The sequence below is a fragment of the Balaenoptera borealis genome (assembly GCF_965194805.1).
Source record: "Balaenoptera borealis genome assembly, chromosome: 12".
Taxonomy (NCBI): domain Eukaryota; kingdom Metazoa; phylum Chordata; class Mammalia; order Artiodactyla; family Balaenopteridae; genus Balaenoptera; species Balaenoptera borealis.
The window spans coordinates 96579411-96593031 of NC_138869.1; the positions used below are offsets into that span (position 1 = coordinate 96579411).

A 13621-nucleotide genomic window follows, 5' to 3' on the forward strand; every position below is an offset into this window, starting at 1 on the left:
GCGGCTTTTGAGTGAGACTTCATTTTCCATGGATGATCGTTCTGCTTTGGGAGGCAGAAGAATCTTGCTGCTTTGTACATTTATCGGGGTGGGCTCTGAGCCGATTCATCGAGCACCTGTTCGCTTTGCAACAGGAAACGGATGAGAGTGATGCATGATTTGGGGGATAACTGCCAGAGGAAGAATCTGGATTACTGAAGTTCAGTAAACGGTTAATTGGAAATGAAGCAGCATAGTGAGGGCTTAAGAGAGACAGACCCTTTGGTGTCAGACAGATAGAAGTTGAAGTCCTGAACCTGTCACTTAGTTGTTTAGCCCTTTGAATACGTTATTTAGCCCCATTCAACTTCATTTCTTCGTTTATTAAAAATAGGAAAGTGTCAGCCATCTAGGACGGTTGTAAGGCTTAAAGAGATAATTTGAAAGCTAAACACTGAAATATTAGCTATTATTATTATTACATGTGTACATTGACACCCAAAGATAACCAGTGTTGTACAGTAGTTCTTTTTAGGTGTTAAAGAGATAATGGTTCATCACTACATAGTTACTTCATTAACTGATTTCATGAAACAGGCCTTTCTGAATCCCTTTCAGGGTACTTTAAAAAGTTCATTGTCTTCAGTTAAGACAAATCCTTCCTAGATTATTAAGGCCTAGGTTGGAAGAAAGTGTTTGCCAAAGAAGTCTAAAATGTACACCTTTCACAGATTCCTACCTGGGAGAATCCAAGTAACCAAATCTTTTCTTCACTGCTAATCCTGTCCTACGTATCCCTTCATGGTTTCTGTCATGGCCGTGGCCAGCCTGGGTTAACAGGCCTTGTTGAGGCTCACAGAAGCCAAGGGCAGCAAGGAAACGAAGTTCTGTGCTTTTCTGCTGGGAGGGATCTGCAGAGCTTAGACGGTCACCTTAGTCAGCAGTTCTCACTTTGAGAACCTCCAAGACCTTTTTGGGTGGGCAAGAGGGAGGACACCTACAAGGTCAAAACTATTTTTATAGTAGTACTGGGTATTCATTTCTGTTCTCTCACAAGTGTATGGTGGGGCTTTTCAGACACTGCGTGTTGTGTGACGATGTTGTATAATGAACATGGGTCGAAAATCTGCGTTAAGTCAGTGGTCACTTCCAGTGACCAGTGTTTGATGTTACAAAATCACGCATGGGAGAAGATCCATCCAGAATTCAAGTCAAACCAATGAATTTTAATAGAACAGAACACAGAGAGTTCATTGATAAGTTTCAGATTCCGCTTTGCTACCACCCTTTAAGAAACTAGCCCTTGTCGAGTTTTGGTGTAGCATGAAAGAAGAATTTCCACCATTAGCTGAAAATGAAGCCCAGCTTTTCTCCCTGTGCTGCAGCCAAACAACATATCGCAGCAAATTGAATTCAGAGGCACATTTGAGAATTTAACTGTTTTCTGTTAAGTCAGACATTAAAGAGATGTGCAGAAACGTAAATCAGTGCCACTCTTCTCATTAACTTTTTGTTCTGAAAAAAATATGGTTATTTTGCTATTTTATGTAACATGCAATGGGTATATTGTTACTTAAGCTAAGTGAATTAATACATATTTTCAAATTCAGTTTTCATTTCTAATATAACTATCATTAAATGTAATCTATGTAATTGAAAGGGCTTTGGGGTCCTCAGTGCATTTTAGGAGTGTAAAGGGAACTTTGGGACTAAAAACTTAGAGAACCACTGGCCTAGTGTATTGTTCACCAGGGTGTATACTGGTCAGTGCATGTCTACGGATCGCTTATTTCTTCTGGAAAAAGGTATTCTGTGTTCAAATGTATTTTGAGCCAAGCTGCATGCTTTCTCCCCTCTTAGAGATTTACCATACATATTAATACACCAAAGTCCCTCAATTTGGGTGTTTCCCAAATTTATTCCAACCTTTTTTTCTCCTTTTTATTTTTAGGGTAACATAATGCTCCACAATGGCATCTATCAGCCCATTAAACCACACTGGCTAATATATGATATATGTTACCTTCTCCCCATTTTTCAAAAATAAAAAGCAATTTTTATCAGGTACTTTCCTTGAAATTCATACTTTATTTAGAGGAAGGCCCATGGAAATTTACCACCTCATGTGATTGCCTCTCTTTTCCTCTCTTTTTAAAAAGAAAACTACTCATACTTTGTTGTATTGTACTATTTTGCTTATAATCTTTGAAGCTGTTTTTAACTTCTGTTTCCAAACTCATATGTTTTAAAACTCTATTTTAAACATTTTTCTGTGTTAATTAGGACACATCTGTTCCTTGTGTCCTAAGACAAAGTAATCTCATCCGCACACAAATTGTCCAAATTGCACGTTAAGTCCCAGCAGCCTAGCTGTGGAGCTATTACTACTGTTTGGTATTTTTAAATGGCAAAGGATACCTTTGGTGATGCACCACATGCCTTTATAAAACACAGTCAGTTTTTGTAACAGAAAGATTTGTAAATGGCAGTGGGTTTTGTATTTTTTTTTTATGACTCTTCCTTTCCAGTTCTTTGGCTTCCATTGGTTTTGGGCACAATCCTAACAGTTAAAACAAAAGAAAAATATTCCATAGTGTGGTTGGGGAACATGTTGCTGGCTGCTACTTGATGGGCGTTTCCCTCCTAAAAAATAAGAATGATGGATTAACCAGCAACAGCCCTTTCCGACGACAGTGCCATTCTAAATTTGCATTGAAGCAGACGTGCAGAGATCATTTCTTTCTCTTTCTGTATTTCACATGTCTGTGTCAGGGTAAGAATGGAAAAGTCTTAATTTGTTATAATAATTAAAGGGACAACAGCCTTTGTATTTTATACAGTTCAAGAGCTTTTGTTTTTTTATATTCCGGTCTTGCCAGTTCCTACTTAAAAACTTAATATTGTTGGCATCCTTAGTGACTTTCTGTTGTGAACTGAAAATTGATTTTCCCTTATTATTTAAAAAATTCAAGCAGAATTTACTGTGACTGTCTTATTCAGTATCTTGTTTGTTTCCCCACCACTTAGTAGTTTGAGGGAGAACTCTTTACACGTGCAAAAGAACCACATTCAGTCTATAGGAATATATTAGAGCGTTAGCAAACTGTGCTGGAAATGCTTTGATAATTAAATCAGCCAGGTTAACCAGACAAATTAACCAGACTGAGGTTACTCTTCACACAGCAAGAGGCTGCTTTTCCGTCTTCTTTGACAGTTGAGTATGGATTGTAGTGTATTTGGGATATCAAAAATTGAAGAATTGTAAAACTATGGGGCAGCTTAAGAAATGTGGTAAAAATGCATATGGGCCATTGATTGTATGAACTAAGTTGTGTTAGCACTTTTTGCAGTAGAAAGTCAAATATCAGGTATGCACATTCAAAGTAGGAGAATAGGTTATTCTAGAAGGGTCTTTTTAAAAAATTTTTTTATACATCTTTATTGGAGTATAATTGCTTTACAATGGTGTGTTAGTTTCTGCTTTATAACAAAGTGAATCAGCTATACATATACATATATCCCCATATCCCCTCCCTCTTGCGTCTCCCTCCCACCCTCCCTATCCCACCCCTCTAGGTGGTCACAAAGCACCGAGCTGATCTCCCTGTGCTATGCGGCTGCTTCCCATTAGCTATCTGTTGTACTCTAGACGGGTCTTGACATGCGGTCATTAAGAGCTGAAGCGCTGGAGTCAGATGATCTGAGTTTGTTTCTTACCTCCATCCCATACGTGTGGTGTTGGGCAAGTGATGTAACTTCTGTGTGACTCAGTTTCTCCAACTGTAAAAAGTCATCTAAAATTTCTAGACAGTGCCTTGCACATCGTAACTGTATTAGTTATCTATTGCTATGTAACAAATTACCCTAAAACTTGGTGACTTAAAACAGCAAATACTTACGATCTCACCATGAGTAAGAATCAGGGCACCCCTTAGATGGGCATCTCTGGCTCAAGGCCTTTCGTGAGGTTACGGTCAAGCCGTTAGCCCAGGCTACAGTCTCATCTGAAGGATGGGGGCAGGGTGTGTGCACTTGGGATCTGCTTCCAAGTTCACTTACACAGATGGCAGCAGGCCACGTGGGCCCCTTCGCAGGATGGCATCACAGTCTGGCAGTTGTCTTCCCCCAGAGTGAGTGATCCAGGAGAGAATGCGAGAGGTCACGATGGAAGCCATAGTCTTTTTGGAGCATTTCATCTTGGAAATGATGTTCCATTACCTCTGCCCCACTCTGTTTGCTAGAAGCACTCAATCCAGTCCATACTCATGGGGAGAGGATTATACAAGGGCATGAATATCAAGAGGTAGGATCACAGGGAACCATCTTGGAGGCTGCCTATAACAGTAACTCATGCTTTCACTTGTATCTTCTATCCACATGTCAGTGAATTCCAGTGTATCCATCCACGGGTCTACCTGATACCTCACGAGGATGTCTAATAGGCATCTTAAGCTTAATATGGAGAAATGGGCCTCCCCAACACCTGCTTTTCCCAGTTTTTTCCATCTTGGTGAATGGCAGCTCCATTCTTAGAGATGATTGGGTCAAAAATTTGGAAAGATCCTTTACTCTTTTCTTTCTCTTATACCATGTGTCAACTTGACCTTCAAAATAAATCCAGAATCTCACCAGTTCTCATAACCTCCTCCCCCAGTATCACCACGTTGGTCCATGTATTGTCTCACCTGAATTTTTGCAGTAGCCTAAGTGGGCTCTGTTTTCAACCTTGTCCCATTATAATCTATTCTTTTTTTTTTTTTTTTTTTTTTTTAATTAATTTTATTTTTGGCTGTGTTGGGTCTTCGTTTCTGTGCGGGGGCTTTCTCCAGTTGTGGCAAGTGGGGGCCACTCTTCATCGCGGTGCGCGGGCCTCTCACTGTCACGGCCTCTCTTGCCGTGGAGCACAGGCTCCAGATGCGCAAGCTCAGTAGGTGTGGCTCACGGGCCTAGTTGCTCCGCAGCATGTGGGATCTTCCCAGACCAGGGCTCGAACCCGTGTCCCCTGCATTGGCAGGCGGACTCCCAACCACTGCGCCACCAGGGAAGCCCATAATCTATTCTTCACACAACAGACAGAAAGATCCCTTAAAACATAAGGCAGGGCTTCCCTGGTGGCGCAGTGGTTGAGAATCTGCCTGCCAATGCAGGGGACACGGGTTCGAGCCCTGGTCTGGGAAGATCCCACATGCCGCGGAGCAACTAGGCCCGTGAGCCACAACTACTGAGCCTGCGCGTCTGGAGCCTGTGCTCTGCCACAAGAGAGGCCGCGATAATGAGAGGCCCGCGCACCGCGATGAAGAGTGGCCCCCGCTTGCCGCAACTAGAGAAAGCCCTCGCACAGAAACGAAGACCCAACACAGCCATAAATAAATAAATAAATAAATAAACCCAAAGTTTAAAAAATCAAAACAAACGAACAAAATAAGGCAGATCATTATCTTGCTCATTCAGGATTCTCTAGTGTCTTCCCATTTTACTTAAAGTAGAAAGCCAAAGTCTTTACAATGGCCTACAAGGCCTTTTGTGGTTATAACATTATTTTTTTGTATCTTATTGTATAAAATGATATAAATATGTATAATAAATGCTGTATAAATGTATGTCTGTGTAAACACATATTAATATGTTTAATTTATCTAGAATTTATTTTCTGAATGGTGTAGGGGAGGGATCTGACTCTTTCCACATGGAAAGCTAACTTGCCCAGCACTATTTATGGATTAGAACACTAATTCCCCACTGAGGGGTTATTCCACCATGAACCCATTACTCTCTTTCTATGCAATCTGTGTCTAATTGTTGGATTTTAGGATAAAAATGAATTTTAATAAATCATATAAGATAAAATTGTGTTTGTAGAGATTTTATTTGATATGGTATACTCAGTTGCATATAAAACCAACTTGAATTATCACTGAGAATTCATTATGGAGAATACTTACTTATGTCCCTTTATTTGATAGATAAGGAACTAATTCTACTTAGGAGATTGTGACTTAAATTTAAAAATCCACTTAGCTGCAAAACTAAGATTAAAAAAAAAAAAATCTCACGGCTTTTAGACCACAGCTTTTGATTTACATTGATATAGTGTACTTTGCTGCTGCTTCTGCTTATAACTGTTCAGAAAATTATCACAAAAATACTTATCAAATTTTAAAATCCTGTACAGATGTCATCTGGAGTGAAATCCTTGTTTACGTAGCCAACTTTTAGTGTTCCGGCATATCAATGAATGCTCTAGGCCTCTGGCATTCTCTTCTCCTTTCTGGACTTTTGGTCTTATCTCTGTTTTAACTTCAGCTGGCAAACAAGAATGTGCAGGCAAAGGAGATTAAACTCAAGCCAGTTTGTTTGGTGGGCGATTAGCATCACTGCTGAAAAGTTTGCCGAAGGAGGGAAATATACTGCAGTTCTTGCTTAAAAGGAGGTGTGTAGAATTTTCAGTGGTTTTCTTTTGATAAAAATTGTTTCATGCCTGTTGCACTATGTGTAATTGAGGGTCAGCTATAAATCACAAAATGAATCACTTTCACATTCTTCACATCTACAGAGGTAAGAATGGAGAATCTTGTCACTTAGATGAGTCCTTTTTTTTTTCTCCTCTGCAAATAGTCTAAGCCTTACTCCTCTGGACACCTGTCTTTGGCAGCCAGTAAAGGGCCCTGAGCTAATAATAGAGGCATTCTGCTTCTCCCAGATCAATTGGCTCTACTTGGTGACCAGAATATAGTCCAGAAATAAATTTCTTTCTTTAGGGCAAGAATAAAACAGAAAAAGAGAGAAAGAGTACCATGAGAAAGTATTGTGCTTTTGGTAAACCTTTCAAACCAACACATAACATTACATTCCATGACATTATGCCCGTTAAGAGTCGGTGGGCATGAGTGATTAAACCCAGAGTCTAGTCAAGGCACAGATTAACTCGCTCTGTGATTTTAAGAGGTTCCTCACCCTCTCTGGGCCAGCAGCTTTATTTGCAGAAGAATCTTGGACTAGGTGACAAAGACATTTCCAATTCTAAAATACCAGGACATAAAGCTGGAAACAAATAAGAGAATTGCAGCAGTTTATTTTTAGTAAAAGAAGATTGATACCAGCCAGTAACTCTCAGTGGGCTGGCTTAAATCCTTCTCTCTCCAAATTCTGTTTTTACCAAAATGGTAAGCTAACGACAGTTTGTCATGCTTTGAACTTCCTGGCTCAGTGTTGATTTGTATCAATATGTTACTGTTACACATTTGAGTGGGAGCTGAGTTACATTTCATGAAAACTGCTCAGAAAACTAATAAAATCGTTAGAACCTCACTTTCGGTGGGTATTGATAGCATCAAGAAAATAAAAAAGCCTTTGCCATTTTCAGGCAGTCGCTCTTCCAGCTAGACTGAAAATATAACGGCCTTACACTCAACTCACTTGTTTAAACATTAACCAAGAGCGGCTTTCTTCTCCTCAAAATCTCTAAGTGCCTACGTGAATTTAACCAGTAATACACAACCCCCCCCCCAAAAAAAGTCCTTTTAAAAAACGTTGTGTATTCTATAAAGTAATAGCTTCAGAAGGCTTTCAAGGAATTGATTATTCACACAGCAACCTAGTGAGGCACAGAAAGTATATCCTCTCTCTTACAATTGGGTCATTTGATGATGAGCTCTTTGGCGATTGCCTCGGGACCTTTGGAGAGTCATAGAGGGTTTACAGTTACAAGTAGGATGCAGTCACCATAGTTAGAGAACTGGGTGACAACCTTCCAATGGGCTTTCCGAATAGATGCGGAAGAGCTCAGAAAAGGCTCAAAGAGGATGCAAACGTCTTTTGAAGACCGTTTCCAGGCTCTCAAATGGCCATTGTCAAAGAACAAACAGTGGGGTGGATTTGACTAAGCATCAGAAGAGGCTAGAACAACACCCTGTGACAAGTGAGCCTTGGAAGCTCACAGGGCAGAAGAGAACTTTTCAGAGCGACCTTGTCACACACAGTTCTAATGTGTGGGCTTTATCAGCTGCTCTGAGTGGGGGTAAAGAGGCATGCATATTTTACCCATTCATTTCATATTCAGTGTGTAAAGTAAATGCCGCTTTCCAGCTTGGGTGGAGAAGGTATTTATCAAGATATGTCAAGAGTCAGAATGAAAACCCATCAATTACCTATTTGTAGTGCAAAATGGAAAATGTCCTGTCTCTCTCTCACACTTTGCCTTTTCTGTTCAATCCTAGTAGCCTTCATTTAAAAATATTACTGTTAGCTCATTCAGTCTGAGTCTTTCATGGGCAGAATTAGATGAATTTTAATTTGAAACATAACTTTCTCCACTTTCTGCCCTCGAGAACTGCACATCAGTATCTCTGTTTTAACGTAATGAATCCTTCTTTATTTACTTATTTCAGTTAGTAAACTTGAAACTTTGCAAGCACATTACCAGTGGTAGATGTCATAAAATGCAGCGCCTATCGAGCAGGCGCTTTGTTCTTTTTTCTTCCTCCCTCCCTCCCCATCACCAGTATTTTAGGGCTCCATATGGAGATCAATTGTGCGATAGCTTCATTCTGCTAATTAACATGCTTGTTTGAGGTTATAAAATATACATCTGAGAAAGGCCAGGGATTTCCCCCTGAATATCAACGAATTGCTTGAAGTGGCATTTATTTTTCATTCTGACTTGGTGTTGTGTTTTGTTTTACTGCAGCATTCTGGAGCAAAATGAAAGAGTTTATTTTGAGGCCTCCAAAGTAGTGCTGCTACACACCATGAACAAGAAAGAGAAGACCTCAGCCTGCACGAATGGTCTTGAAATGCGAATGGTCTTGGGTAAGTCATCCGAAGGACTTGGCATTCATTAGCTGTAAATTTCATCCATCATCATTTATTTGGTGTCCCAGGCCATCTTATTCAAGTTCATGGTTATTTCTCTACAACCCAAGCAACAGGATGTTGAGGAAATGTTGACCCAGTGCTGCAGAGCCAAGAGAGCAATGACACTGACTTAGTGTGTTCCTTTCTGAAATTTGCAGAATAGCAGGATTTGAGCAGAATGCATTTGTAGTTAGGAAAGACCAAAAAGAAAAAAAAAAACTCAAACAACTAAACAAACAACAAACTTTATCTTCCATATATTCCATTTCAGTGGAGAGCATAAGGAATTAATCATACAAGAGATAGTAGATTCAATCTAGTGGCATGTTTGTTATCCTATAAGTGAAGTATTGGGATAAGCAAGGTGAGAGGCATGGGGAGTTTCCAGATCCTGTTCAACAGGGTCTGTTGAGAACCTTTTAACTAAACATGGTACCCTGAATGACAATCTTGGGGGTGGAATGCAAATGCTCCGAACTATAAATAAATAGTAAATAAATTCCAAACTCTACAGCAAAATAATGTGGACTTCCAAGGAAGTTTCATCAGTCTAGTTCAATGTATTTCTTGGAAACAAGAGACCTCAGATGGAAGCCCAGTTCTGCTCACATATCCTGGTGACCTTGGACAATGTATCCACCCTCTTGAAATGAGTCACCTGTAAAAACACCACTACCTTAATGATGTCCGAGGTTGCTTGCAAATTTAAAATTCCACAGCTCACTCTAGTGAAGTTAATTAAATAATACTACCCTTTGATTCTTGCTCATCTGAATTTATTGTGTGCCCTTGGCAAGTCATCATTCGCAGGGGGCTCCCCGGACCAGCCAGTGTGAAGAAAAGGTGGCAGGCACCTGGGGTCCTCCTTCCTTCTGGCACTGATCTTGTGAGTCAGCCCTTTGGTCAAGCAGGCCTTGCAGTATCTGGTTCATAAATTATTCCCTTGCAGCATTACAGAAAACATGGCGCAGTGTTCTATGAATGTAATATTCGAATAAACGAGATAGGTTTCTTTTGAATTATTGTCTTCTATTTCTCTGTTGGGGATCTCACTTCTTGTTTCTCTGTGCTTGCAGTCACTGTGTTATGGGTTATCTGCCAGTCCTTTAACCCTGTGGAGCCCCAAACTTTGTTTTACGTTGAACGGAATTTATTATTTCCCTTTCTTACTGAATGTCCCCTTTCTGAAGCAGAGCTGCAAATGACACTTTAAATGATGCTCAGATGTCACTCTTGTTAGCAGCTGGCTGTCTGCCTCAGAGCAGTGCATTATTTGGGTTTCATAACAGCATTTTTTTTCTCTTAACAAATGTTAAATTACGAAGTGCAGGAAACCACATGAATGCGGCAGGATGAAAATGCACACGGTGTTATCTGGAGATGCCAGTTTTATGATTCTCCTGGTGACAGTCTCTTCCCTGCAATCAACATAGGAAGCCTCTCTACCTGTTTGGTGACAGCGTTGTAGCTCCTGTCTCCATCTGCCTTCTTGCCATGTCCTGCTGAATTGGGAGTTTGGGTTAAGACGACTGCATGGGACTGTCTCTTTCTATCCAAGTCCTGCCTGACCACCAAGCCCAGCTCACGTTCACAAAGTCTGCCCTGAACGCTCAGGACTTACTGACTGGCCTCTCCTTATGAGCTCCTATAACAATTAGAGCCTGCATCTTAAAAAAAACAAAAAACAAAACAAACCAGAAAACCAAACTCTATGGCTGTGCATTGCTTTGTGAGTTGCAGGCTTGAGGGCAGGAGTCAGATCATAGCCTAGTGGTTCTCAAAGGTGGTCTAAGCCCCAGCACCTCCCCCATCAGAATCACCTGGACGTGTGTATTAAAGCTGCAGATTTAGCAACCCCAGGCTCGATGAGTCAGAATTTCTGGGGATGCTGAGCCCAAGAAACTCACTACAGATAGCTCTTGCGCACTGAGGTTTGTGAGCAAGTGTCTCAGGCTACTTCTTCATCCTCCTCTTTGCCTCGTTGCCCGCAGCAGAGGGTCCAGATCTGAGCACATAGTAGGTGCCCAGGAAATGTTTGCTTGTTGATCTATGCAGCATCAAACCATGATAGTTGTAATATCTCTTCAATCTCCTGACCTTTTCGGATATGAAGTCAGCATATTCTCTGAACCCTGAGAAACCCCTTTTTGTCTAAATGTGTGAAGCGTTCCTCTAGGTCAGAGGCTCCTTTGGAAACCTTTTTATGTCTCTATCTCTGTCACCAGTTGACTCTTGACTGTCCCTGGTAATGGCAGTAACCCTAAGGCTAGTAGAGCAGGAATATCAGCTGTGGGAGCTGGGCTTGATGGAGCCCACGGGACGGGCAAAGGCTCTGAGGATGGGCGCGGTGCTGTGCTAACCTAGATGCTCTATCCTGGGCTCCCAAAGCCACACCTGCTGCCCTTGGCAGTTCGTTTTGAATGGTGTTTCTTTCAGCTGTTAGGGCTAGCAGGTTGTCAGTTTGGGTGGCAGGAGAGCGGTCCCATTGCTGGAAGGGATAAAGTTAAGCTGCAGTGGACACACATCAAAGCACCCACAGTGGCGGCAGCGGATTCAGGATTTGAATCTAATGTTCACAGGTAACCATGGTGACACTTGGCTGCCTCCTTCCCTCCTCCACTTGCTTGAGCAAGGGCTTGCCTGGGCTTGGATGATCCAGAAGAGATGTACAGGGTGGTGTTTGCTTCTGGTGCAACTCCTGAAGGGCCTTGCTGGAGGATCTCGAACTGGTAGAACGTCTGACAGTTCGAGTTGGAAACCAAACAGAAGAACTCACAACCAGCCTACGAGGGAACAAGTAGGGGAATCAGGAAATTTATTAGCTGCTAGGATAACCACTACCAAATGCATTAAACCCTTTTTTTGCAGCTTGTTTTGACTCTTGCTTTGCCACAGTTTTTCTTAGCAAAGTTGTACCAAAGCTGAATAAAGTGTGTGTTCCCAGGTACATTCAAGCACAGTGACGGGAAAGCATCTTCTTGTCGGTCTCTGTCTAATCTCGACTACGGGAGGTGTGGTTAGCAGAAAGGTATACCAGAGTGGATTGGGATTGGGCTTTTTCTCAGATTCTCAGCTAAGGGAGGAAGAAAAAAACATGGGTTTCCAAAGCAACGTTAAGGGCAAAAGAGGCATTTTAATATGTGCTTCATGGAGAGCTGACTAGATTTTCATCTGCTTGGCTTCTTCCAGATATAAGTTGTTGATGTAAGTATCTTCGAGCCCTTGTTAAAGGCTTTCAGGTGAAGGAATAACTAGGGAGAAGAAAATTAAAGGCATGAGAAAGCATGTGATTTTCGCAAAATACCAGATGCTGGCATTGCTGTTTGGGAGGTCTTTATTTCCTTTTAAGTAGCCATCCGTGGTTGGAAAAGAGAAAAACTGTTTTTAAAAGAGCATTTGTCTAGTTAGAAACGATGTCACTTGTGTTGTTTACCGTGAGGCAGCCTTGAGAATTGCGGGGTTTCCAAACGGCCACCTGAATCATGGGCCCTGCTTTTGGAAGGCAGGTAGAAGAAAAGGGCCAGCCTAGTACCCTCCTTGAATGCCATCGTCGGAAAGCTCTTTAAATGCTTTCTAGCTCAGAGGAGTTAGGTACCCTTCACGTCCCTGAGCCACTGTTCTGTAAAGCAGTACCAAGCATGCCTTCTGTGAAATGTGTTATAACTCACTCTTCTCCTGATACCATCACGGGCTAATAATTACATCAGTCCTTCAGAGCAGCTGTGTGGTTTGGTATAACTGTGAGTGAAACCACACCGGTTCAGGAAATGCAGTGAATTGTCTTCTAATAGACATCATCAAAGCCGATGTTGATTGACTTGGAAGGTACCCTTCCTTGGTGAGAATTTGAGAGCTTCGAAGGGAGGTGTTTGCACTGCCTCAAAAGAAAGTAGAATTAAACGGCCATATTTACACACTGTTGGAGTGAAAACGGAAACTCGCCCGCGTTCATTCCTGCACACGCTCTCCCTGAAGGCATCATCCCCTCGTGGCATCATTACCAGCTCTGCTCGAATGACTCACGTTGCTCTCCCTTCCTCCTCAGAGTTTAAGGTCATTGGCTTCCAACTTCCTCCCCGACGGCTCCAATTTGAATATTCCAAAGGTGTCTTCAACTTGAGTCTAAACCTGTACTTGTCACTCTCCTGTCTCCCTTTATGGATTCTTTGTTTAGAGAAACAGGATCACCAACCAGCTAGTCACTGATGCTGGTCACCTCCTCCTCTTCCTGTACTTCATCCCTTGACCACATACTGCGGTTTTGCCTCTTAAATCTGGTACAGTCTACCCCTTCTCCCCGTCTCCTCGCCCTTGTTCTCTTTCAGGCTGTTGGCATCATTTGCCTGGACCATTGCAGCCACTTCCAAAAGAGTATTCTTATCTTAAATCTTTCCTTTCTGTGTTGCATTCATCCTACTATTTTAAGAATTACCTTCTTAAAGAAAGGATCTGATTGAATTATTCCTGAAAAACCCTGACAGTATGCAGAAGTATGGAAGAGTGTTTCTAATACACTATTAAGTATAAAATTCATAATTCAAAATTGTCTAGACACATTGGTTACAAAGTAATGGTGAAAATGGGTGCCTGTCAACAAAGACTAGGAGTAAATAAAGCAAAAATGAAGATGTTTACAGTATGAGGGCGATTGGTACTTCTTCTTTTAAAAATGATACTCTTGGTGTTTTCCGGAGTAATGAATGAATATGATGAAATGAAAGGAAACATTTAAAGGATTTTGTTAGCTTTTCCTTCCCTTTAAGATAAAATGTGAATTTTGTTGCATAAC

General features: G+C 41.4%; 1 protein-coding gene across 3 annotated transcripts in view; it reads left to right on the forward strand.

Annotated features, from left to right (window-relative positions):
• ATXN1 (ataxin 1) overlaps window positions 1-13621 on the forward strand; it is a 432099-nt gene that overhangs the window by 89715 nt on the left and 328763 nt on the right. For 2 of the 3 annotated variants that reach the window (XM_082345423.1, XM_082345424.1), the window contains exon 4: window positions 8666-8787. The gene's annotated coding sequence lies outside the window, so the exon portion shown is untranslated. Of the gene's footprint in view, window positions 1-6282; window positions 6410-8665; window positions 8788-13621 lie in introns of all 3 variants that reach the window. The other variant, XM_082345422.1, reaches the window with a different exon arrangement.